The sequence below is a fragment of the Camellia sinensis genome, chromosome 1 (assembly GCF_055761805.1).
Source record: "Camellia sinensis isolate YWXY chromosome 1, ASM5576180v1, whole genome shotgun sequence".
In the NCBI taxonomy this organism is placed as follows: domain Eukaryota; kingdom Viridiplantae; phylum Streptophyta; class Magnoliopsida; order Ericales; family Theaceae; genus Camellia; species Camellia sinensis.
In genome coordinates this window covers 99995186-100021302 of record NC_138961.1, presented here as the reverse complement: position 1 = coordinate 100021302, position 26117 = coordinate 99995186, and the positions used below count along the sequence as shown (strand labels likewise).

Sequence of the window (26117 nt, the reverse complement as noted above, 5' to 3'; positions counted from 1 at the left end):
AATCCCCGGCCTTGCCAATCACAATGACCGACATAATGCATGATGACAAACACCCCCAAATCCACCTTTTCCACCTAGATCCGAACCCCTTCCTTTACAAAACGACATCTACAAAGTCCCAATTAACATGGTCGTATGCTTTTTCAAAATCAACCTTAAAAACAACACCCTCCTTACGTAATCCCCTATACTCCTCAACTACTTCGTTAGCTACTAAGACTACATCCACTATCTACCTTCCTCGCACAAAGGCATTCTATGTAGAAGAAATGGTTTCCCCAAGGACCACCCTAAATCTCTTAGAAAGCACCTTTGCTAGAATTTTGTAGAGTGATGTAACCAAGCTGATTGGTCAAAAATCCCCAATCTTGACCGACTTCTCCTTTTTGGGAATTAGACAAATGAAGGATGTATTGGTGCATAAATTAACCTCCCCACTTTCGAAGAACTCACCAAACACTCTCATAAGATCCCCTTGCACAATATCCCAACAATCTTGAAATATAGCCATTGAAATATCATCCAGACCTGGAGCCTTATCTCTCTCACACTCAAATACAGCCTGTCTCACCTCACATTCATCAAAGGGTCTCTCAAGCCAACTAGTTATCGCCGCCTCCACAAGAGCCCAACTAAGACCTTCGATCCCTGGATGATCCACTCTTTCGTCAGAATAGAGATTTGAATAAAAATTGAAAATCTCTTTAACAATAAGCTCCTCCTATGAAAAAATCTCTTTAACAATAAACCCTAAAATCTCTTTAACAATAAGCTCCTCCTTACTCACCACCACACCCTGCCCCACCTCCAAATTTTTGATGAAATTCTTCTTCCTCTTGCCCGACACAACTCTATGAAAAAATCTAGAGTTGGTATCACCCTCTTTAACCCATTTCAATTTAGCTCTTTGTCCCCAAAAAATCTGCTCTCTAAAAACAAGCTTTTCTAATTTCATCCTGAGCAATGATTTCTTATCCCTTAAATCCCTAGATAAACCCCCAACAATTCCTTCACATCCAATTCCTCAAATATCCCGAACTAACTCTGCTTTCACTTAATTTAAATCCCCAAAAACTTCACGCTCCCAAATCTTTAATTTATCCTTGACTCCTCTCAACTTCCGCATAAACTTAAAACCCTCCCACCCATGGACGGTACCACTATCCCACCAATCCTTAAAATACGCCTTAAAATATCGATTTTCCAACCACATGTTCTCAAAAAGGGGTGGGAACCCATTTAAAAGGACAACTCTCAAGAATCACCGGGCAATGGTCTAACACAACTCTTAGCCCTGCCTCTTGCCTTATATCCAGAAACAACTCCTCTCACCCTTAAGTATGAAGAAATCTATCCAACCTACAACACACAAGATTCTCTTGAAGATTTGACCATGTGAACCGAGCATTACTCAAGGAAAAATCAATCAAATCACTCCCCCTTATAAAAGAATCAAAGTTCCGCATACTCCTATTTGTGGAAACCCTATTGAGTTTTTCCGAACTAAGCCGAACCACATTGAAATCCCCATCCACACACCAATTAGGAGAACACAACCCAAATAAAACCGCTAACTCCTCCCACCATGCCTGACGACTACTAGGCCTGTTGGGACCATAAATCCCTGTCAACCACCATTCCTTGTTATCCTGGTTCCTAAATCTAATAGACAATGAAAAAACCCCAACAACTATCTCACACTCCGATGCAACTGAAAGTCCCACATAATCAAAATTCCCCCTGATCTCCCACTAGAATGTAAAACAGCCCATATCTTAAATCAGATCACCCAAACACTCCTAATGAAAACCCTATCACAATTCTCACACTGCGTCTCTTGAAACATCACTATATCTAGCTGATGAACTTTCAAAAACTCTTTAATTACCCCTTTTCCTACAGGACTGCAGTCCTCCAACATTCCAACTCAAAATCTTCATCGACAACCAACATCACTTCTTGTCTCTTTCCCCCGACCCTCATAATTGATGCCACTTTCAAGATTCCTTAGTTCCCTCATCCCTTTTCTGAGGCCTGAACTTCTATGACTACTACCCCCCTGAGACGCACACCCCACACTCCTAGACCTAGGCTTATTTCCATTGTTCCTAACTAGTGACAGACCAAGAGTGTCACGCAATTGTACAAAGTGAGGCACTTCTCCCTCCTCCAAAGGGAAAGACCCATATTTGCTCATTTTCCTCAACCAAATCTCAGATTCATCATCACCATTCCCAAGAACATTGCTCTCTTGAAGCCTATGATTAGTAGATACTTCCATCTGAAGATCATTCCTATGGTTATCCATGTTAATCGCCTGTGGGTTCGACCTATCAATGGTAGAGGACCTACTCGTAAATAACTGAGGCAAATTGTCATTCTTGGTAGAAACCACTCTACTAGGATGTGAGAAAAAGAACCCAAAAGTGACTCCCCCTCCCCCCCAGAACTGACTCAGATTGAATACACTGCAAATGATTAGGAAGTGAAGAATCCATATTGTCCCTGTCAAAAGAGTCACATACTTTTTGACTTCCTCACCCTCAGGCCTCATAGTGTGCTTAGAACCAGAATAATGTGAATCTCCAAACCTTCTCTCTGCTTGATCAATCTTTTCGGAGTCTAAGGCCTTCTCACTGTCTAGGACCTCAGTGAACCTTGCACAAGAAGATGACAGAACCTCATCATCTTGGAAAAGCCAAATCAATTTGGGATCAAAATCTTCCTCTAACAGTTCATTATTATCATCTTCATCCTCTGGAAATGTCAACTCATCTGAGCTATCCATTGACCCGTAGCCTTCAAGAGCTTGTAACACCTCATGGGTATTGTACTTTCCTTCCTCCACATCATCCACCAATTGATCTCTCCCAATGACCTCATCATTAAGTATCACAACCTCTCCTCCTACCTCCTACTCAGCCATCAAGATTCCTCATAACAGAGCATCATCCTTCAATCTGTCGACAATGTCTGTTAAGCCCAAATGAATTTTAGACTCGTTGAGGATTGATTTGGGACCTCATAGATCTTTTGCCTATCACCCAGGGCTTCGCTAGGCCTCACACCACCATCAAGCTTCTTCCTCCTCCATCAAGTGCATCGGGCGAACAAGAAGAAACCCTAACCCGTGAAATATCATGATCCAACCCATTTTCCCTTTGGTTGAAAGCATGGGTTTGAGAAGATTGACCCTCTTTGTCTTAATAATGGGCAATTGTGCTGATCCCCTTCTTCTATAATAGCAAAAATATCATGATCCAACCCATTTTCCCTTTGGTTGAAAGCATGGGTTTGAGAAGATTGACCCTCTTTGTCTTAATAATGGGCAATTGTGCTGATCCCCTTCTTCTATAATAGCAAATGGGCTCATTTCTAATCTTGGCCCAACTTCTAACTGTAGCCCCTATGCAAAGCCATGGGCTGAAAATTTGCCAAGCCCATTTAACATTCGAAGATCATCTGGGCTCTGACCCTGAGACTTATTCAGCCCAACAAAATCCTCTTCCTCCCTTCTAACCTCTTCCGCATTCTCAGAGAACATCTCGTTCAATTCAAGTTCCTTTGACGCTTCGATTCCACCTCGATCTCTGATCCTCTGACATCGTAACTGTTTCCCTTTATGTATATGCCACGTGTCCTGCCCATCCCCTCCAACGTTTCGTCTTCCCCACCTCCACTGTTGGATCTGCCTAAGAAATCTTGCTAGAAAATCCATTGTCATTGGTCCACCTTCTTCCTAACAAGTCTTGACAATGGCTTAATGTGAATTTAAACAGAGATCCCAACAATCTCCAACTCCATTCTCGCTGGCAAAAAGCCACAATCAGAGCCTCGTACCTTCAGTCTTGCTTCAAAAAGGTTATCGAATGCTTTGGTTCATCGATCAATCACCAATAAACCTCCACACTTTTTTCCAATCAACTCGAAAGTCCCTTGGTTCCACAAATTGAAAGGTAGATCACAAACAGCAATCCAACCTCCATACGATGCAATAACCTCCGAAGAACTGTGCTTATCTCCCATCCATTTCTCCAATGTCACCGCAATCCCTTTATCAAAGAAGCGCAAACCATATTGGCCAAAGGATTCCGCATCCTCACTGTTTTTAGCAAAGAACAAAGCTCGATTTAACTGGAATGGATGAAGAACGATAATTTGCTTAAGATATTTGCTCAATTCCTTCTCAATTTGATCCAGGCTGATGAAAAAATCACTTCTAGTACAGACCACAACTCGACCTATATCCAAATCATTAGATAATCTCTCTTGTTTTGATGATTTAGCTTTGAATAAGTCAACATACAATCATGCTCTGTTTATCCCTGTTTTCTGACATTCATCGTGATCAACATGAGAAGAACCTCCTTGAGCCCTATTCATCAAACTCCCTCTCTGACTCTCCCGTTCCCTAATCATTTTCCTCATATCCTCCTCCTTCGTCTTATCATTGAAATCTCTATTAATAATTCTTCCAAGCATCTGAGCAGTTTTTGCCCAACCAAAACTATTATTTCCTGCCAAAATCACAATGTTACTGCATTTTCCCCCTGAAATCCATTTGGATCTATGAAAATTCCTCTCTTCTTGTTGAACCTCTGTAAACAAAACACTGCTGATTTACTATTGTATTTGCTGAAAAATCTTTTGTCCTTGATTTTCCCCCATGCTTCTCTCAGAGATTGCATTGCCCAAAAAACTCCTCCCATATCAATCTTCAGAGAGAAACTTCGTATTCGGTTCCTTTCAATGATCTCCACTAGCTCTCCTCTTGACGCTTCATCAATCTGAATTATAATAATCATGTGCTCAATTTTCACCTCTAACTAATTTCCCCTGTAAACTCTCATCCTCTCCTGTGTATCCATTAAATGCCTTTGCACATATTCATGTATTGATACGACATTCCCCGCATGTACTTATCACCAAATAAGATTTTACCTTGGATCTAATGCCTTGTACCCACTTTTTAAAATGGACTTTTCACCAATTTTCTCAAAGAAAAAAGAAAGAAATACAACTAGCCAATATAAGCATATAGGAAGGTAAACAAAATGAAGACCATGGAAAGAAGAAAAAGGGAAAATTTGGAATTTCATGTGGAGCATATATATGACATCATGGACTGAAATTTTGGAATAAATTTGAGTCTTTGATAGTGCCTATTTTTAATTAGTGGTGGACAATTTTATGTCACCATATTAGGTTCAAGTACATGGGAGGTGCTATGGTAATTTCAATAATTGTTGGACATGAGTAGTAGTTAGTCATAGTCCATGGGCTGTCTTGCAAGTCAATTAATGTTCTTTGAATTTTATTTGGAGTCCTAGTTGGTCTACAATATTAGTAATTGTCAAAAATTCTTAGTTTCTAAATTTGATAGTCCTTGTAGGATTAGGAGTCTCTAGCATGTAAATACATGTGTAATCTCAACAATTCAAAAACGAGTCGATATTATGAGAATTTGAAATAGTGTTTGTGGTTGACCTAACCCTTGTGAGGGTGAAGCACCTCTCTCTCTCTGTCTTTTACTTCTCTTTCTTCTTCTTTGCGCATAGACCCAAGTTACTATTCTTGGGCTACTATTCACAATCCTCTAAAAGTGCACTTTTCAACATCAAAACTCTATCCTGTCACCCCCAAATCAACCCTAATCCCTTATGTTACCTATCAGCCTTCAATTTAACCATTAAAACCTTACTCACTGTTTGAGCCTTCAAATAGCTTCTGTTTTAAAAATTCAGCAAGCTGTCCTACATCACATCAATTTTAACTGGTGTGTCCCTTCCGTCTAGTACCACTTCCTCTTTGTTGATATTAATCCCATGAAACTCAATCTAAAAATTGATATAAAAAACACAGAAAAGGCTTTAAGATGAATAAAGGAATAAGGCCACTTCCTATCACAATATTAGAAATAATAAATGAAAATAAAAGACAATAAAATAAATAAAATAAACAACAGCTTCTGCCTTTATAAAACCTCAAACTACAAGGGAGTGACATTAGATTGACAAGGATTAGCACCTAATTTGACATAGCCAAATTCACAAAGAAAAAACAAGCAAATACAGCTGGCCAACATAAATATATAGGAAGGTAAACAACAAAAAAATTGGCACTCACAGAAATTCCAGGCATTATAGACACAAAATATATATATATATATGTGACAATGCCAGGGCAACGCTTTTACTTCTGTACCCGCTATCAAATTGACTCATATTTAAAAAAGAGAATATAAAATTCACGACCACTACTTTGGTGAAGCAAATCATAAAAATAGAAGGGTTCATACAGAAAATAACTGGCTGCTGCCAATGTCATAAAACTCTCCCTGCTAAGCTAGTTATAAAGATCCACACAAAAACAGAAATTAAATTTATGGGATGTATGTCTCTTGTAGTTGCTGCATAAAAAATATTAAGAAAATTTTCGAGGAAGAGATTTTTTCTTTATCTTCTATTTTATTTTATTTTTTATTTTCTTTTTCATAATTTTAAACAAGGTAAAATGAAATGCTTATAAAAATTACTAAGTAAAAATATTATGAAATTTTGCATTTCACTGTTTGCGTGATTGCCATTGTTACACCTAAGTGCTTAGGTATTGTCGTCAAGCTGCGAGTTTATAATTTGTAGTTTGTTCAATAATTTGCTGGTTCTCTAGATCCCTGTTTTTGACAATAAAGTTTTACTGAAGGGAAATCAGCAAGGCTAAACTTTCTATCAGGGCCATTTTAACAGAAAACAAATGCTTATATGTAACAGTACCCCCACAAAGCTAACCTGCTGACACACCAAAAATATGAGTGCAGAATGCACATCAGAACTCAATTATCTGAGTATAATTTTCCGAATAGCCAATACTATAACATGTGACTGCGTCCCCAAAGAGTTATTGGAACATCTGAATTGTTACCTCCAAAGTCAAATTGAAACTCAAGACAATGTTGCACAACAAGTTTTTTTTTCAATAAAAAATAAATAAATAAATAGTAATAATAACATAAAAAACATAAGAAAATTTACATCTAGCAGTAATGATGCTAAGCCCATACCCTCCACTGCCATAAAAACATGATAAATTTACACAATTCTAACAATTCAGAAATGTAAGTAATATAACAACATCCAGTCACACAGCATTTTCAGATATCTAATACAAAAGATGTCACCTCAAACTCTACAACAGTGGCTTCATGACTTCCAATGCCACTTGACCAAAATTGAGCTATCGCCAATTCCATTGTCCGACCACCCTCCACCGGAAATGCAAAGCTTTTGGTAGAAGGACACGAGAATGTAATGACACTTTCCCACTTCATAGGCCTTTGCAACGGACTGATCTGTATATTGTAGGTATATGTCAAAGAAGGTCTAGACAATGTAACAAAAGCTTTGATTGCATATTGTACCTGAACAGTGTCAACGAAAAATCTTCTAGCAGTATCAAACCCTGATGTCCGCATGGTAGCCTCAACCCAAGAAGCACCAATTGGTACCTTGATATATTTCCTTTCAATATGGCCTAAGCAATACATTCAGTAGGAAGCAAACCCAAAATAAATAAATAAAGGAAAGAGAATGGTTATATCCTTCACTCACAGAACATCAGAACATGCTTATAAGCTGTATCTGTGCACACACACACACAAAAATGGTAACTACCTAGTCGCTAGTGCAAATTGAAAACAAAATTCAGAGAGACATCACATAGATTTTTAATTTTTACAAAAATAGATACAATCTCACGTTTTATGAATAAGAGGATGATTGTCAAAAAAAACAATTGTTACATAGATATGCACCTTAATCCATGTCTAATGTGATAATGTAAAAGTGATTATGGATTAAAATTCCCCACACGCTTATTTTTTTCGCAAATGCTAAAAACAGCCCTTCGGGCTCAAAAAATTTGTAAAATGTGTGAAAGTATTTTGGAATATGTGAAAAATGTATTGAGATTATAAATATTTTGGCATTTGGCTCTTCTTATTGATAGCCCTTAAGGTTGTCACTAGCAGAACCCCATTTTTATTAAAGACGTTAAATTTAATAAGACAAAGTTTAATAACAAAGGTATCCAATTGATAGAAACATGCAAATGCTAGGCACACCAAAGTTAGATCATCTATATAATAAACCATGGCAGATTAGCATTCTCAGAGCATGGAGAGAGAGAGAGAGAGAGAGAGAGAGAGAGAGAGAGCATGAGCATGGAATTAGTTAGTAAGAATAGCAATGATACTAGTCGTAGAGTAAAAAGACACTATGAAAGAGGCAAATGAGATGGCAAATCAAAAAAGCTTCAAAAATAATAATGATAAATAGAACAAAATAAATAATGACATCCAGTCCAAGGAGTGATTCACAGAAAACCCAAAGAAACCAGAAAATATTTGAGAAGCAACTAAAGATGATCAACTTCATTTTTTATGGCCCAATGGATGCTTGCTTGGGTTGCAAACTACTTCTAAAGATTTTGGTTGGCGAAAGTTGAAAGGCAAGGCCTTTGAGTAAATATGGGCTACCAAAAAAGCCCAATATTTCTATTCTCTCCTCATCCTCTCCCTCTTGTCTGGAACAAAGGGATGTGGGTGGTGGAGTCTTTCAAGCGGGAGAGGATGTTGGGTTGGTGGTTACTTCAATTGGAGGGAATGACTCAACAAGGTCTCGAGGGTAATGAGGAGGGAGCACCAAAAGGAGGAGTCGAGGCATGGAGGCAGTTAGAAACAGAGATGGATAAGTACTAGGTTCAGTAAGGTAAAACTATGTGAGCAGTATTAGTAAAAGGTAAGAATGTGAGCAGCCTGTCAAGGAAATTGGAGTTAAAAGCAGGGGACTTTTGGGATGCTGGGAGTAAGCAAACTCATAGGAGTCTTTCCAAGGCGAGAGAGGGTGTTGGGTTGGTGGTTACTTCAATTGGAAGGAGCGGCTCACAAGGTCTCGGGGGGTAATGAGGAGGGAGCAACAAAAGAAGGAGTAGAGGCATGGAGGCAGTCAGATACAGAGGTGGATAAGTTTGAGGTTCAGGAAGGTAAAACTATGTGGGCAGTATTAGTAAAAGGTAACAATGTGAGCAGTTTGTCAAGGCAATTGGAGTTAAAAGCAGCGAACTTGTGGGATGCTAGGAGCAAGCAAACTAATAGGAGTCTTTCCGAGGATGGTACTTTCTGATTACTTGAGGATGGGTACTGGTCAAAATTTTCTGGAGTTGCGGAAGGGGAAGTTAAGAAGGTTTAGCTGGTTTGGGATACCATAGGTGACGGTGGGACGGTGAATTTGGAGGTGTCATCTTCAGTTTTCTGCCCTCCTATGGATGTGCTACCTCTAAGTGGAGTAGAACAGGGTGATGTTTAAAAGGATCCGTTGGATTTTTTAATTTTTTTTAGATCTCTTTGGTGATATAGAAAAGGTGTGGTCTGAATGGATGAAACAAAATATGAGAAATTTCAGTGGTTTTCTGGGGGCTTCTGACAAAGGTTTTGTCTCAGAAGCAGAACAATTATTTGAGGAAACTGACAAAAGATGGTGGTAGAAAACTTGAAAGGAAAGAAGAAAGAGGGAGGCGACTCTCTTCTTCTAGGAAACATGGGAAATGTAAAAGGTTTGCTCAATTCGATATGAAGGACAGGAGAGAGAGGATTCCACTGGGTATTGTGGCGGAAACAGTAATGGGAAGCGTCTATGCATCGTGTACTAGGGGTGTGTACTAGGGGTGCTGCTGGGAGTTTTTCTGTTGGTTTTATTTTATTTTTGTGGTTTTTTTCATCTCTCACTTTGCTTTTGTATGATGGAGGTGCCCCCTTGGCACCTTCTCTACTACAATTGTACATATTGAGGGTAGAATGAAGGCAAGGAAAAAAAACGTAAAAAATAAGAAAGACTCCCAACCTAAAATGATTTTCAGGTGATTTGTTTTTATTGGGCACTGCAATCCTTCATAAAGCTGTCATGTATTCTCAATTATATAAACTTGAGAATACATGACCATTGACAAAAGAAAATTTGAAACTGTGATGAATTCGATCTGTAAGCCGTTCAAGTATTCACAATTGAGAACCTTCAAATAACAACTAATAAAATAAATAAATAAATTGAATCTAATATGAACCTCTACAAAGAATTCAATCAATTTGATTCCATATCCAACATACTGACAATTTTTGTTAAATTCTCTGAAGAAAGTCTCATAACCTACAAATGTGACACTTGGAAAGAGCTTCTTTTTATGGAAAACCATAAACAACCACCAAAGGATTTCTGGTCCATTAGGTTTGTCTCCATGTGAAACACTAAACTAAAACTTGCTCAAATATAATTTTCCAATCAGAGAAGTGCCAATGACAAACAAGGGTGCCAATCGATTGATCATAGTCTAAGCAGCTAGTTCAATTTGACAATGAATAACTCAAATAAATAAATAAATAATCAGCAGATAAAACATATAACACAAACATTAGATATTCAATCTCTGAAACACTAATTGCAGATTTCATCTTCATCACTTTCTATATCATAATTGGATTTATCAAACAAAAGAAACAAGCCAAAAAAAGAGAGTTCAATTACGTCAAACGAAGCAATTGACGTTCAAGGGAAATACAATCATTAATTTGTGTTTGACATAGCATTCATTAACATTCCATCTTGCTTTTCACTGACATTTGAATTTATACCATGGCCCATATCAGTTTTTCAACTTCCCAGACATCATATTGACTTTCTAGTGTAATTTGGGCTAACAAAACAATATGATTCACACAAACAGATTACCTACAAGTTGATTACCTTCAATAAGTATTTTCGCATACAAGACATTTTAGCATGACCATGACATAGAATGCAAGAACAATGTTAAGTTGTTGAGAAGTGCAAGTTGTCATGGAGGATAAATGATTGCTAGAATAATTAATATTAATTTGCAAATTGACACCACAATAATCACTTGGAAGAAATGTCATCCCTGAAAATGAAAGTAGTGCAGGTCGATTTTTCACAGCCATCGCCTTTGTTATAGTAACAGGGATTCTGAAAACGGGACCACGCCATGGGGCTTTGCAATCAATCCCACACAGTTCATAATAGTGTAAACCATCACTCAGATTGGTAGGATCTACAACTATGCTGAAAAAGAAGGGGAAATAATTTGTTAATATTCACTAACATCAGCAGGTGATAACAAATAATGTCTGGTACAGAAATAATATCAATAATAATAATAATAATATAGCAGTAATAAAACAAGAAGAAATATCCAAACATTGATGAGTCATCACAGTATAATGGTGGCCAATTGCCATGAACAATTTGAAGAAATTCCTTCATCACACTACACAATGGCTTTGGTTCTCATTGGAGAGAACATACCCCAAAGAATCATCCAAGCCAATGTTCTCAAACACAGGGACATGAAGGTGTATTGCAGCCTCATGGCAAGGCCCACCAATCCTGAGAATTTAGACCAAACAATCCAAGATGTGGCCCTCAGTGCCTGATTCAGCCTAACCAAATTGTGGGCTGTCTTTTCACGAGCTTGATAGCATACCCATCTTTAAGGCACACATGAGTGCACAGGTATGCACACAATGGCATCTATTGTTATTAAAATATCATTGTTCAGTCAATGCTCAAGTGACATTTGAAAGTAAGATTACAAAAATAACAAATACCAGCATGCGTCACAAGTCTCCCGTTAACCTTACGAATTATTGACATTTCCTAAACTCGACATCAACACATGGTACGGCCTATCTTCTGGCATTTCCACTTCCAACCATCACCGTAACAGTATATGAGTGCTTACGCAGAAGATTAGTCAAGTTGATGCTGACATACCTGAAGCTGCGGCCGTTATGAGTGAAGGAGATACTCAGGAGCTTTCACAAATTCCTTTCCACTAGAATGCAACTCAATACACTCTTCAAAGGGAACCAATTGCTCTAAGTTGCTAGCATCATCATGGAACTTTGGTTCAACTTGCACCGTCCACTGCAAGTAGTCACATTAGGTGCTAAAAGATACAAGTCAACAACAAAGAAAATATGGACAACAGAAATACTTTTACCTACAGGTCGAAGACCATAATTTTAGCAGAAATGATGGCTAGGCAAGTCTTAATGAACATTCCATTTATGCATATACAACAAATGCCACACCACACCATTGGCATCCTATATGGCTTTCTTTCCATGTGTAACCTCACTAACATGCATAGCAATTGCAATTACCAAATTCACTGATGAATTAAAAGAAAATATAGGTAATAGGGAAAAAAGTGGTGTAGCACAACATAAACCAAACCAAGGCTTAAGTCCCCATCAAATAGGGTCGACTACATGAATTCTTCTTCCCCATTCGGCTCTATCAAGGGCTACTTGGTTAGTCAAATTAAGGAAATTCATATCTCTATTTACTACACTATCCCACATCAATCTAGGTCTGCCCCTTCCCCTACCATTTCCATCTACTATAACTGTGTCGCATCTCCTTACTACTACCTATGTTGGTCTCCGTTGTATATAACCAAACTATCTCAACATATTCTCTCTCAACTTATCTTTTATCGGTCCTACCCATTCACGAATATACTCATTCCTACCTCGATCTTTTCTAGTCTTCCCACACATTCATTTTAGCAACCTCATCTCAACAATACTCATCTCATCTATATGTTGTTTCATAGTTGCTCAACATTCCATCTCATACAACATTGCTAGTATAACACAACATATTCTACAAATATTTGTACTTGAGAAAATTATTTGAAACGGGTAAAATCACTAACAAGCTAACAAGGGTATACCTATATGGCCTTATTTTGCAAATGGCATCCACAAAATGATACTAGTTGACACTTGAGAAAAAGTAATTAAAACAAAAAAAGTCATCAATTAGTAAGATAGATTCTTAATTATTTGAATTTTGACAAATACTATTATGTTAGATTGCCAACAAGTCATACTTGCAAAGTATCAATGATGCAACATAAACACAACCACAACTCCACAAGGAATAATCCCAGTTAATTGGGTTCAGCTACATGGACACATGTTCTTCAGGTGGCTCTATTGAAAGCCATATTTTCAACTAAAATTAAGTCAATCGCATCCTTTTCACCGCCTCAGTCTATATCCTCAGCTTTCCCCATCCTTTTGGGCTTCCATTTCAATAACATCACCGCTCCTTGCCAACATGTAGTTAAAGTCTACACTTCCCATGGCCAAATTATCTTTTGGTTGACCTCTTGTAACAACCCTCGCCTTACCCTTGTCTTACTTGCATACATTCCTGCATGATCTTGCCTTGTTTTAATAATTGGAAGGATTTGTTTGCCTTGTTTTGTTAGTATTACTTGCGTGATCTTGTCCCTTGTTCGGTGTGTGCGTAGCCGAGGACATCTTGAGCTTAGTCCGCCTTTGAACCTTGTACTTAGATTTGTTTTGAGATCTTGTTCAACCCCATCTTCACCTCGGGCATTCATTGCCGAGATGTTTTGCACTTAGTGAACCTTGTCCGCAGGCAGGTATGGCCTAGGCCGAGATGTGGCACACCCCGGCCAAGGTGTGGCACAGCTTAGTCAAGCGTCGTCCTCCCTAGCCGATGCCTTTGTTATCCTGTTGCCGGATCCTTGATTTGAGCCGATGTCATCTTATTGCCGATGTGTCTTGCCCGAGCTTGCTGCATACGCTTTGTCAGAGACTTGTCTTGTCTATCAATCACCTTTTCGAGTTGAACCAACCCGGCAGCGCCACGTGTCCGAGCTGATTGTTAAGACAGCCGGCAGACTTAGAAACAAGTCATTTTTGGTCTCAAATCTTTGTTTTAGAGAGAAAAGCTCTAGAGAGGAGGAAGAAGGGTTCTTGAGTGAGAATAGTCTTCCAAGCTTGATCTTCGTGGCTTGAACCGTTAGATTCGAGCTTTGGGGTAAGATTCTTGATCTACTTTGAATGTTGTTATGGATTATCTAGCTGCATTGCATGATCGGATCTGTTTTGCATGTCATGCATCGTTTTGAAGTTAGTTTTGGAAAGAGAAAATGGTTTTCATGTGTTCTTGAAGAAAGTCTCGTTTTGATCCGAAAGTTAGAACGAAAACCATGTTTTTGTGTTTGTTCTTGCATGACCTTCTTGCATGGGTATCCAGGTCCATATTTTGAACTCTTGGCATGAAAACTCAGATTTTTGTAACAAGTTGTGAACTTGTATCCATCTTTCAAATGATCATGTTCTTCATGTTCTTCAAAGGGAAACCCAGGTTTTTCCTGACTTCGTTTAACGGGACCTCGGCATAGTCCTGGACGGTACCCAGTGTGTTTTCATGAAACGGGAGCAGTGATTAAGCTTCCAGCTTGTTTTGCTTTGTCTTTGACTTGGATCTGGCAAGAATGCCAAGATCATTTGCATGTATATAGAGCTTGCTTTGAGAATGCGACTTGCCATGTGATTGTAGGTCCTTGATATTTGCTTTGAGTCTACACCTGAAGAACTAGGTGAGTGGTATTTCTAATAAAGCTATGTTACACTTGCTTTTGATAAATCTTGTTTTGTTTGTTTTGACGTGGGTATTTGCTAAGCATGAATAAATAGCCTTGTTTTGATTGTTATCCACGGAAAATCCCTTGTGCTGGAGGACTCTAAACTTTCGCAGTACTAAGTATAAAAGGATACGGTCCTTGTTAAATCGGGCTACGGGCCTAAGTAACGCAAGTCCCTTGTGCTGGAGGACTCTAAACTTTCGCAGTACTAAGTATAAAAGGATACGGTCCTTGTTAAATCGGGCTACGGGCCTAAGTAACACAAGTCCCTTGTGCTGGAGGACTCTAAACTTTCGCAGTACCACTTGATTGATGAATACGGTTCATCCCTTGCTTCGCCGATGTTGTGACACTTGATTGATGAATACGGTTCATCCCTTGCTTCGCCGATGTTGTGACACTTGATTGATGAATACGGTTCATCCCTTGCTTCGCCGATGTTATGATACTTGATTGATGAATACGGTTCATCCCTTGCTTCGCCGACGTTGTGATACTTGATTGATGAATACGGTTCATCCCCTGTTCGACAAAGTTTTGACTTGTGTTGTTTTGAAAGGACTCCGGCTTTATTCATGCAAACCTTTATTATTAGTACCATTCACTGAGTATTTGTACTCACCCCTCTATATATACGTAGGTGATGAGCAGGACGGCGGCGACGCCTAGATTGTTTTGGAAGCTTGTTTTGGATTCGGACTTGTGTCGGCTTTGCTTTTGTATTTACGTCGGCGATGCCCTTCACTGCATGTCGGCAAATCTTGAAAATCATGCTTCTTGACTTGTATTTTATTGTATTTTGTATATGCCGGCTCGAGAAGCCTTTTGATCAAAATGTAACATGTATTTTGCTTGGCTGTATTCAAATTGTAAGATGAATGACATTGCATTTGATCTATGCACAGCTCTTATGGACCACTTGTATTTTGATTTACTTCTTCCGCATTTGTGAGCCCGTTCATTATCACTCTGATTGTGTTAAGTTTTTGAAAGATGGCCTTCGGTAATTACGGATTACTGGCCATCACGGCACCAAACTACTAGGGACGGTTTGGGGTCGTGACACCTCTGCTCAATTTATCTTCACATCTAGCATCTCAAAATGCATTCATGACTTGTCACACTACTCATCCATCTCAACATACTTATTTCGAACTTCTCTCAGTTTTTCGATAATATTATTCCTTTACAGCTCAACATTTTATACCATACAACATAGTTGATCTTATAACTATCACACATAACTATCCCTTCAACTTAGCAAAAATTTCACTACAACAAAAAATCCCAACACACTTTCCACTAGAAAACAAAACAATTTCACTTCAGGTCCTATTTTTCTCCTTTTCATTTTTCTCCTAATTCCAAATTCATGTAATATGATGCTAGGTTGAATCCCTAGTGCTTGTCTCCGTTGATTTTTCTTAATCTAGTTTACTTGTCTTCAGGTATAGTGCATTATAATCACTTGCTCCACTTTCTAGTGGAACAAATTCACTGTTTTTATTTTGGGCAAATTACAAACACCCCCCTCGAGGTTTGGTGAAAATACAGATTCCCCCTGAGGTTTGAGAAATTACAAATTGCCCCTTGAGGGTCAAATTTTCATAACAAATTAGGAGAAATTAGGGGGAAATCTGTATGAAAATAAAACCTCAGGGGGTAATTTGTTATGGAAATATAAACCTCAGGAGGGGGATGTAATTTTTCAAACCTCAGGGGGGAATCTGTATTTTCACCAAATCTCGAGGGGGGTGTTCGTAATTTGCCCTTTTATTTTCTACACACTAATAGGAATTATACATAGTGTTAAAATCCACCTACTCTCCACCTACTTCACCCACTTAAACCTACTCCACTAAACCTAACCCACTACACCACTACCACCTCACCTACTCCACTAAACCTAACCCACTACACCACTACCACCTCACCTACTCCACTAAACCTAACCCACTACACCACTACCACCTCCACTTCACCTATTCCTTACCTACTACACACTCACCCTCTTCTATATATAGGAATCATGAATCATTGTAATAGATATCAATATATCAATCAATAATAATACATACAATTTATTCTCTCTCTTTCTCTATACATTATTTCTTACATGGTATCAGAGCTGGTTTAAAACCTAGTATTTTCGCTTCCCCGGCGGGCGGCAACCTCACCTTAGCCGCCCGCCGGACCTCAACCTATTCCGCTGATAAAATCAACAAAGATTTGTGCAACTGTAGTCATGTGTGAGGCTGATGGAGAAGAATTCTTCACCTCATATGACGAGACAGTCTGGAACTGGAAACACTGCAACATTCTGCTCTGGAATTCTGCAGCAGCTAGATTATAGCTTGGTTGAGTGCCAAGCTTTGGTTCTTCCACCCACTCTTGAACTTGCCCAGCAAAGTGTGAAGGTTCATGCTTGTGTTGGAGGGACTAGTGTGCGCGAAGATCAGCGCATTCTCTCCAGTGGGGTTCATGTTGTTGTTGGTACTCCTGGTCGTGTGTTTGACATGTTGCGGAGACAATCACTTCGCCCTGTTTACATCAAAATGTTTGTCTTGGATGAAGCTGATGAAATGCTGTCACGAGGTTTTTAAAAATCAGATCTATGATATTTTCCAGTTGCTGCCACCCAAAATCCAGGTTGGGGTGTTCTCAGTTGCTGCCACCCAAAATCCAGGTTGGGGTGTTCTCTGCCACAATGCCACCAGAGGCTCTTGAAATCACCAGGAAATTCATGAATAAGCCTAGAAAGAGAAAAAACTCATGCTAGGATTTGCGAAGTGATTCGCTGCAGAAATTTTGGCTTTGGATGAAACCCTTACCATACTCCACTCATTCTCTCCAACTGTTCTAACTTTTTATTTTTATTATTATTATTATTATATCAAATAATCAATGCACTCATGTTCCCCACTAACAGTGTCCACTTTTGACCCAAACCATTTTCAATCCATCATTTCTCCTTCACCTTTTGCACCCCACTCACCGACTCTCTCTCCACTTTATCACATGGATTTGTCCCTCTCTCTTCTCCATTTGATTTCAAAAATCACTTATTTTTATTTATTTTTTCCAAGTCACTTTTCCTCTTTTTTAAATACCCCACTTTATTTTGAAACAATCGCACTGATGTTTTTCATATAATCCATCTATAAATATTTTTTTATCTATTTTCTTTCTCCCTTGTTTTCTTTCATTTTATTTTTATTTTTTCAACAAAACACTCCCAAAAACAAAAACAAAAAAAAAAAAAAAAAAAAAACAACATTTTACAAACTTGTCATTTCTTCATGCCGGGGATCAACCCCGATCAGCATTTTACACCATAAAAAAAAAAATAAAAATAAAAATAAAAATAAAAATAAAAAAACACAAAACAAAACAAAACACAACCAACACAAATCGGAACAGTGGGATTTTTCTTCTCGCCTATTCTGCCGGTCTTTTCTTCTTGCCACCGTCTTGGGCGGCCCTTGCCGGTGTTGCCTCCGTGTTTCCTTGTCCACCGAGCACGTTCACTCCCCCATACTCCTCCACTGCAGCATATGGAGGACCTCCAAATCGGAACATCACGGTGGCCTTCCGCTTCAGCTCCTTATTTTCTGTCTTTAGCACACTTATCTCTGCTCGCGCATCCTTATACATGCGTTGGAGCAGAGCCAGCTGGGAGTTTAACTGTTGCACCTCATTTGTCCTGCTCTGCAGCCGGTGCGACAAGTTTGTGACCGCCGTCATGGTTTCCACACATGACTTCAGAGTATACTGATTGGCTTCAATATCAGTTTGCACCGCCATTTTTTGCTCCACCGACCGCATCGGAAAGTTCAATGGAGCAAAACCAGAGGTGTTTGGTTGAGGTTCACTGGCCATCGCACCAGTTATTTCTCTTGTGGACTCGTTCAGTTCTGGAAAGAGCGTGAGCAAACCACGGGAAGAGGAGGCCATGTTCTGGGTAGCTGGACGGGAAGAAGAGGCCATGTTGCTGAGTGTTTCAGAGACGGGTTGGTTACAGAGTATTACAGAGTTTCTCAGCAAAGGAAGAGTTTGTTTCAGAGGTTTTTCGCAGCTTTTCTCTGCCTCAGCCTCAGCCTCCGTCTTATAGCCGAGGTAGCCACGCGCATCGCGCGCCTCTTGCCACCAGCCGACAAACGGGCACGCCAACCAAGACACTCACGTGTCTCGCCATCATGTCCGGCACACCTTTTGATAAATTGGGCACGCCTTTTGATGGCACGCCTTTTGAAAAATTGGGCGCACCTTTTGAGGGTGTGACTTTTTTAATGGGTCCGACAAGACTCTGTAAACTGTCCCGACATTGATTCCGGTTAGCTCCTTTATGGGTCCGACAAGACTCTGTAAACTGTCCCGACATAGATTCCGGTTAGTTTCTACAAGGGTCCGACAAGACTCTGTAAACTGTCCCGACATAGATTCCGGTTAATTTCTACAAGGGTCCGACAAGACTCTGTAAACTGTCCCGACATTGATTCCGGTTAGTTTCTACAAGGGTCCGACAAGACTCTGTAAACTGTCCCGACATTGATTCCGGTTAGTTTCTACAAGGGTCCAGCAAGACTCCGTAAACTGTCACAACAACTGTCACCACATTGTCTGCTACAACGGTCCGACATGACCCCATAAACTGTCTTCTACAACGGTCCGACATGACCCCATAAACTGTCTTCTACAGCGGTCTGACACCGCCATCCAGTGTCCTCTACACCATTATGACACCACCATACAGTGTCTTCACCAATGGTCTGACACGACCATACAGTGTCACCTATCCTCTTTTATTTTTATGTATTTTCTTGTTTTGTTACTCTCTCCAAACTCAAGTTGGTTAGTTCCTATCCCCCTTGAGTTTGCGGGGGGCTGTTAAAATCCACCTACTCTCCACCTACTTCACCCACTTAAACCTACTCCACTAAACCTAACCCACTACACCACTACCACCTCACCTACTCCACTAAACCTAACCCACTACACCACTACCACCTCACCTACTCCACTAAACCTAACCCACTACACCACTACCACCTCCACTTCACCTACTCCTTACCTACTACACACTCACCCTCTTCTATATATAGGAATCATGAATCATTGTAATAGATATCAATATATCAATCAATAATAATACATACAATTTATTCTCTCTCTTTCTCTATACATTATTTCTTACACATAGCGTCAACCATTCCATGTGGTTTGACCTTGGATTCACCAAGAAATTATTACTTATGATAACCTGCACTTGGGGTTTGCAATCATTTTGTTGTAATATATAGACATAAAGAAAACAGTATAAATCTTTTTTTGTCTTTCTTTTTTCCTTTTAATAAGCTTTTGGCCTGAGTCAAAGCGATGCAGAACGTGATATGGAGATTATATTTATGTGTAATTTTATATTTATGTTTATTTATTTTCTATTCATATTTTAATTAGGATCTTACTATATTTAGTTTATTTATTTTATTAGAGAATAGGTTTCCCAATAATGTTATGATTTAGTTTCCTATTTGTAATTAGGGTTTCCTACGTTACCTATATATATGGCTTTATGTAATACTTTTTAAGTTAGCTTAGAGAATAATAATATTGAGTTAAGGTTGTGGCCCATTTTTTATATTAGGATTTTGACCCTTCTTCTTCTTTTTTCTCTATTCTTACTCTTCTTGATAAATTTGATCTTTTCTTTTGGATCAATTATTATCCATAATTTATGATTATGGAATCAATTATTTTGTCAAACAGATTTCTTGATAGCCGTTCTACATCACTAAGGTTTGGTCTCATGGGTCATGACATCTATCCCAACAGCAAACATAAATATGATGCAAGACAAGAATGCATAATGATGAAGAAAAGGGGGAAAAAATGCATTCTTGAGAAATTAAAGATAGCAAAAATGAACTATAAACAAGATTGATCTTAATTGAATAGTGAAAATTCAAAAAGTGACTCAAAGTATACAAGTTAAGCATATCCACAAAGTAAAATCATTTTAAGAGTATTTGGAAACTCACTAAGGCCATTTTTGCATCATGAATTTAGGTAGAATTTCAAAAAAGAAAGGAACAGCATGTAAATGAAATATAAGCTGGTTTTTTTTCTCCATTTCCCTCTCCTTTTTCTTCCCTACCCAAATCCATGATCCAAACACAACCTAAGAAACATGATAATTACATCAAAGTCCCCACATGTTCATGTTCTCACCTCCGTTGATTGTTGGCAAGCACTAGCCTCCCGTAGATAGATGCCACGTGATGTAGGGGCTGAACAAAAAATGCATTATGACCAAAAGGTTAATTTCATTCAAGAAAGACCACACACAATTAATTGAAGCGACTAGAAAAGCCTCGGTCACTAATGAATCAATTGCAGAATCCTTCGTGTACCCATAAAATATGGACTTGACTCTAGTCATTAGAAAGCTATAATATATTCAAAATCCCTAAATTTCCACATATGTATGTGTTAAAAGAAAGAAAAGAACAAGCAAAAAATAAAATAAAAAAGACACTCTACCCACATGTATTTTTTTGGTAAGATTTGCGTTTGCATGTATAATGCACAAACATTCTTCCATAACTTTATCACTAACATGCAACACAGAGTATAATTAATGGATGCATAATGATCAGAATACAGATGTGTGCGTGCAAGATAGATTGAGAAATACTTCACTCACTTGATTTACCAGCTTGATTTATCTTTATTTGATATCTAACACATGGGACTTTATGCAACTTCTGAATATATTCATGTGCCCTGTCATGCAATTAATTATAAACATAAATCTCAGCTTACAAGGTCCATTCTATTTTCAATTAAAAGACAAAGGCCAAGATTAGCAAATCTAACTTGTCAACTTGCATAAGCCCCTGCCCGGTGGTTAGTTTATCTTCTGGCAAAACACCAACAGGGATAGATGAATTCTCAAGAGCTTCCCTTACAATGTATGGACTCACTGGAATGCCCTCAGCCTGATCCAGCAAACATTCTATGCTTATATGTTGTCGATGATAAAAAGGAACAATGTAGATGACACTAAGAGAGGGAGTTAAAAGAAACAAAAGCAAAGGAAAGAAAATCATACTAACCTTCATGGCACTAACGAGCAAAGCAACTCCACCATAAGCAGAGGGAGATGCCATTGAAGTTCCATTCATAAGCATACATCGTTGAAGCGTCCATGTAGGGACAGGAGCCACTACCCCACCAGGAGCGCTTATACAGACTCCAAGATACCCATCACCAGTCGGTCCTCTGCTAGACCTGTATTCAGCAAATTATAGTGCGATTCAAATGCCAATTTTTAAAATAACTACAATAACAGCAAGTACAATAATAATATCCTGAATGAACAACCTCGAGAAAGGACTCCACTTATAAGCTAAAAATACAAAACAAAACATTAACTGCTCACTGATCAGAAAATTCAAAAAATTGCCTTCATAAATGAAGTTACCATACCAGGTGTATTCAAGCCCTTCAGAAGGAGGTTCAACTACACAGTGAGCTCCAGCAGCCATAGCTGGAGAGACATATGCACCAACTCCTATTATGCTTGAAGTGGTACCACCAGGTGCACCCACAGTACTCAATGCCAGGCCACTGTTGCCAGCACTACTGACAAATATTAGACGATGCTTGTTCACCACCTAAATGTTCAACCACGGTGTTATCTATAGAATCAAACCAAACCAAACCAAACGAAGCCTTAAGTCCCATCAAATGGGGTCGGCTACATGAATCCTTCTTCTCCACGCGGCCCTATCAAAGGTCATTTCATTAGTCAAATTAAGTAGATTCATATCTCTATTTATAACGCTAGTCAACGTTAATCTAGGCCTACCCCGTCCCCTAACACTTCTATCTACCGTTACAGCATCGCATCTCTTCACTACTGCCTCTGTTGGTCTCCGTTGAATATGACCAAACCATCTCAAACGATTCTCTCTCAACTTATCTTCTATCGGTGCTACTCCTACCCATTCCCGAATACACTCATTCCTAATCCTGTCCTGTCTAGTCTTACCACACATCCACCTTAGCATCCTCATCTCAGCCACACTCATCTTATCTACATGTTGTTTCTTAGTTGCCCAACACTCCGTCCCATACAACATAGCTGGTCTAATAGCCGTTCTATAAAACTTACCTTTTAGTCTAGTGGGTATTCGTTTATCGCACAATACCCCAGACGCACTTCTCCACTTACACCATCCCGCCTTAATCCTATGGGCCACATCTGCATCAATCTCTCCCGCTGTTGTGATAATCGACCCTAAATAACGAAAATGTTCACTCTTAGGCAGTTCTTGGTTCTCAATCTTCACTTCTCCTCTGCTTTCATTGTTACTGTTACTAAATTTACACTCCATGTACTCTGTCTTAGTTCTGCTTATTCGAAACCCTTTAGATTCAAGAGCTTTTCTCCAGATCTCCAACTTTGTGTTAACTCCTTCTCTAGTCTCATCCACTAACACAATATCGTCTGCAAAAAGCATACACCATGGCACGTCATCCTGAATATTTATCGTCAACTCGTCCATAACTAAAGCAAAAAGATAAGGACTTAAGGTAGATCCTTGGTGTAACCCTACAGTGATAGGAAATTCATTTGTTTCTCCAGCTGGCGATCTAATAGTGGTCACCACCCCTTCATACATGTCCCTAATCACGTCAATGTAGCCTTTTGTCACCCCTTTCTTCTCTAACGCCCACCATATTATATCTCGGGGCACTCTGTCATATGCTTTCTCAAGGTCGATAAACACCATATGAATGTCTCTTTTCTTTTCTTTATACTTTTCTATTACTCTCCTCAAAAGATAGATCGCTTCCATTGTTGACCTACCAGGCATAAACCCAAATTGATTCTCTGACACCTCTGTTATGTCTCGCAATCGATGTTCCATCACCCTCTCCCACACTTTCATTATATGACACATTAGCTTAATTCCTCTATAGTTGTTACAATTCTGGACATCACCTTTATTCTTATAGATTGGTACTAAAATACTCTTCCTCCACTCATCTGGCATGTTCCTAGTCAACAAAATTTTGCTAAACAACCTAGTCAACCAAGCAACTCCCTTTTTACCCAAACACTTCCAAGCTTCAATAGGGATATCATCAGGTCCTAAAGCCTTATTTGATTTCATCTTCTTAAGTGCAATCTCCACTTCAAAATTTCTAATCCTGCGATAGAACCTATAGTCTTGGTTTATCGTATTACTGATTATTTCTTCCCCTATTGTCGTACTTCCATGTTCCTCATTTAACAGTTTCTCAAAATAATTCTTCCATCTTTCCTTAATCTCATCGTCCTTCACCAATACCTTAGAATCCTCACTCTTGATGCACTTTACTTGATTAAAATCTCTTGTTTTCCTCTCCCGTATCTTAGCAAGTTGGTATACCCTCTTCTCTCCCTCCTTACTATCTAGTCTAGTGTATAGGTCATCATAAACTTTCAACTTAATCTCTCTCACTACTTTCTTGACCTCCTTATTAGCCAATCTATAGCTCTTAAGGTTTTCCTCAGTTCTATCCTTCTGCCACTTTTTAAAGCACTCTTTTTTTGCCTTAACTACCGCTTGGACCTCTTCCCTCCACCACCAAGTTTCCCTAGAGCTGGGTCCCGTTCCTTTCGACTCTCCAAGCACTTCCCTTGAGATTCTCCTCATACAATTGGCCATCGAATTCCACATAGTGTTAGCATCACCTTCTAAATCCCAAGTACCTTCCTTATCCATTCGATTCTTAAATATTTCTAGTTTATCCCCTTTTAAGTCCCACCATCTCGTCCTACGACGCCCACCATCCTTCCTAGCTTGGTATTGCCCTCTAAAACATAAATCTAGTATCAAAATCCTATGTTGAGAGACCAGACTCTCTCCAGGAATCACCTTACAATCATTGCATTTTAGGCAGTCTACTTTTCTCACTAAGAAATAATCTATTTGGCTCTTAACTAATCCACTCTTAAAGGTTATCAAATGCTCCTCCCTCTTCTTATACATAGTATTGGCCACCACCAGGTTAGAAGCCAACGCAAAATCTAAGATTCTCTCTCCAGCCTCATTTTTGTCACCAAAACCGTATCCACCATGCACCATTTCATAACCTACTTTATCTATGCCCACATGGCCATTAAAATCTCCACCTATAACCAGGTTCTCTCCTATGGGTATCTCCTGTAAGATCTCATCCATGTGCTCCCAAAAATCCCTCTTAGTCTGATCATCTAACCCTACTTGAGGGGCATAAGCGCTAATAATGTTCACTATATTCCCTCCAATAACTAATTTAACTAGCATAATCCTATCTCCTTTCCTAATGACCGCCACCACACTTTCCACAAGACCCTTGGCAATTATGATTCCTACCCCATTCCTGCGTCTATCCTTACCACTATAATAAAGTTTAAAACCAGTATCCTCAATTTCCCTAGCTTTCTCTCCCGTCCACTTAGTTTCTTGTATGCAAGCTATACTAACTCTCCTCCTAATCATAACATCTACCAATTCCATCGTCTTACCAGTTAAGGTTCCTATGTTCCAAGTGGCTATCCTAAACCTATAGTCTTGGACTAGCTTCTTTACCCGCGCTCGTCCAGATAAACGCGGAAACCTTTGCCCATTTTTCACCGCACCCAGGCGTCGATGCGGCGCCCCTTGCTCACTTTTCGAAACACCCGGAGGCAGGCGCAACGCGTCACTTGAGGGGAACGACCTAGCATTTAAACGATTCAAAGTAGGATTCATTTTCATAAGGGATCCGAGCGGCTTTTTTTTACGTGTTGGCTGTCGGCTACCTAACACACAACCCTCCTCCTTAACCCGGGCTTGGGACCGGCGGAGTTGTTAACAACCCCGGCGGAGTTATCTATAGAATCAATAGCGCATAAAATATAAAACGAAAAGATATAGAGCAATCACACCAAAATTGCAAGGGTAGTATTGTTACTTCATCAACGAGGTCAACAAAACGTCCATAATCAGGCAACAATGTTGGTTCACCATAACTCATGTTGATGAGGTTGCATTAAACCAACTGGCATCGTTAAGAAATAATGGATATCCCCTTAAGTTCCCAGTAATCAAATTTTAACATCCTCATTTAGGCTTAACTAATATCACACATATGCCGATTTCCATTAATTTACTTAACATGTGATTGTGTTGCATGAAACAACACATTATATGATCCAAATAAAAGACAAAATATAAAAATAATCACAAAGCACAAAAAAGGAAAACAAGAAAACCATAAAGAACATCTCGAAAGAATATAACAAATGCCAATTCCAAGCATTCATTTGATGCTTGTGAGGAAGCATAATTAATGCCTCACTAAAATGTTCAGTACTGAACTTCAATCATTTCCAAAAACCTTTGAAATATACAAACAGAACCCACTTTCTATCAGAATGACATCTGAGGATAGGCTACTTGAATAAGCCAATTTCTTATGCCATATCTTGATTGCCAAGATTAGGCTGTTAAGCACAAATTTCAGTTTAAGTTCGAGGGAACCCTCGTTGTGCAAATAAAAAC

The 26117-nt window shown here is 39.1% G+C and overlaps 1 pseudogene across 1 annotated transcript in view; it reads right to left on the bottom strand.

The window, feature by feature from the left end:
* Positions 1-26117, bottom strand: part of LOC114292846 (tripeptidyl-peptidase 2-like) — a 40231-nt pseudogene that overhangs the window by 12628 nt on the left and 1486 nt on the right. Inside the window, exons 4-13 of the transcript XR_014353223.1 lie at positions 25528-25607; positions 22027-22214; positions 21654-21828; positions 21415-21536; positions 21242-21321; positions 20767-20825; positions 11841-11993; positions 10951-11129; positions 7418-7530; positions 7178-7348 (exon numbers count right to left, since the gene is read on the bottom strand). The product of XR_014353223.1 is annotated as a tripeptidyl-peptidase 2-like (transcript). The remainder of the gene's footprint in view (positions 1-7177; positions 7349-7417; positions 7531-10950; positions 11130-11840; positions 11994-20766; positions 20826-21241; positions 21322-21414; positions 21537-21653; positions 21829-22026; positions 22215-25527; positions 25608-26117) is intronic.